Raw genomic sequence first — 2303 nt, 5'->3', positions numbered from 1 at the left:
TTATTTACATGGAGTCTGGTGGAGATATGCTGCTCTATACATGCTAAAAGTAGTTATTATTTACATGGAGTCTGGTGGGTTCGGGGTTGTTTCATGTCAAACTAAAAGGACATTTCTCTTTATATTCTGAATCCACTCCTCCCAGATGCTGTGACTTTACTAAATATCGGCACTTTATGAGCCGATCACTAACGAGAGGTTAACTTGTGGTCCGCAGGTCGTTTTCCTCGGTGTGCAGCGAGCAGCCGGTGGAGGATGGCGGCGAGGCGGAGAGGATGATGGCGGCGCTGAGCGCGGCTCTGCTGCAGCCGCCCGACGCCTCCAAAGCCCAACAGGAAGCAGAACCACAGCTGGAGCTGCTGCTGGTGATGGAGGAGGAGGCTGCGGTGGAGGAGGTGGTGGGGATGGAAGAGGAGGAAGAGGAGGAGGGAGAGGCGGAGGAGTCGGCGGTGCATCGGGGGTTCGACGGGACGGCGAAAACGGGTCGTTTCTCGGCTTCGTAGACAGCTGATCTCCGGATAATTACATCTAATTTATAAAAAAAGACTCAAAATGATTGTTTTCTGCCTGAGAACGAGTAGAAATCTGCAGATTATTCCACAGATTTCATACAAATGATACAAAATTAAAAATAAAACTCAGATGGTTAAAGGTCCCATGGCATGGTGGTATAGACCTTAGTGGTCCCTAATACTGTATCTGAAGTCTCTTTATATAGACCTTAGTGGTCCCTAATACTGTATCTGAAGTCTCTTTATATAGACCTTAGTGGTCCCTAATACTGTATCTGAAGTCTCTTTATATAGACCTTAGTGGTCCCTAATACTGTATCTGTATCTGTTCATGACGTGGGACCTTTAACCCTCCTGTTGTCCTTGGGTCAAATCTGAACCATTTTACGGCGCTCCTCACGTTAAATAAAGGGTCAGTTCACTGTTTCCGTTGAATTTGGGAGTTTTATTTAAGAAGAAAAGAAAAAAAAGACTCTTCTCCAAATCTTCAGGCTTCGGGATTTAAAGTGATCTGATTGGACGACGTTTGTAAAAACTTATTATTTTGATACAGTTGCATTAATTATTCTGTTTTATATTAAAATAAAGACGTCAGAGTGTTTTCTGTTGGAGGTTTTGTATCAAACCTGTAAAACATTTCTAACTTATCAGCTGTACTTTAAAGGTTTTGGTTTTCTGATATTTCGTCACTTTTATTCTGACGTTTTGTCGCTTGTTTTCCTAATATTTTTGTCATTTTTTCTGATATTTTTTGTATTTTTCTCTGATATTTCTGTCTTTTTTTCGGACATTTTGTCATTTCTCTGTTTTTTTGTATTTTCCTGATGTTTTTGGGTCCTTCCTCCCGGATATTTGAACCCAAAGTTTCGCCTTTGTTACAATACTTTAATTAATTTTATGGAAATAACTATTTTAACCAGAAAGCTATGATCCGTATTCATCAGCGCTGCCTGAATATTCATATTTTAAAACCTGTGTGGTTCAAAGGTAAAATTCTTTCCATTTGAACGAATTGATTGAATGTTTACATCTGCAAATTCACTTCGGGACTTTTAATTTGAAAACTCAGCACCGTCCCGGAAGCTCCATTCTTTACAGCGGCTGACGTCACAGCAGGAGAAGATGGCGTCCAGCGGCTGCTGAGGATATCTGGGCTGCTGTAAAGAGTCCGAGGAGGATGGACGCGGACTTGAACCCTCAGCTCCGGACGCAAAGAGCAGGTTGGTCCCCTTCACTTCACCGGAAGTCACATCCGGGCCTCGCGGAGCCTTCAGTTTCTTCTCTTATAGGAAGGACCTGATACACCGTCGCGTGTGGTTGTCACTGCCCGATGTGAGGAGAGGGCAGATTTGAGTTGCGCATGCGTCAGTTTGCGACGAGTAGTTCGCACATAACATGCTAATCGGAGACTCCTGTAACGTCTGAAGTAGCCTCCGAGATGCTAACGATGCTTAAGGAAGTTGGTTCACTGCTAGCTTAGCTGCAAGTTAGCACCAAACACAACAGAGGCTGTCCGTTCAATTGTGTGTAGAGCTAACGTTAGCAATCAAACAATGATAGATAGCTACGACGTTTCTGAAATGACTTACATATTCTGTTATTGTTCGTAATGAGAAGTTTATTTTATGGATTTCACCACAGTAAACAGTTTAAATCTGAGCATGCGCAACTAACACTTTTTTAAATAGTCAAAATGTAGTGAAGAATGTGGACATACAGCAGGAAACATCAGTTTATTCTCTTAAGTTATCCCAGCAATACTATGTGAATAAGTAAGTATACCCCCCCCCC

This window comes from Etheostoma cragini, chromosome 14, assembly GCF_013103735.1.
Source record: "Etheostoma cragini isolate CJK2018 chromosome 14, CSU_Ecrag_1.0, whole genome shotgun sequence".
In the NCBI taxonomy this organism is placed as follows: domain Eukaryota; kingdom Metazoa; phylum Chordata; class Actinopteri; order Perciformes; family Percidae; genus Etheostoma; species Etheostoma cragini.
The sequence above is the reverse complement of the archived record's forward strand: the minus strand, read 5'-3'. Positions refer to the sequence as shown.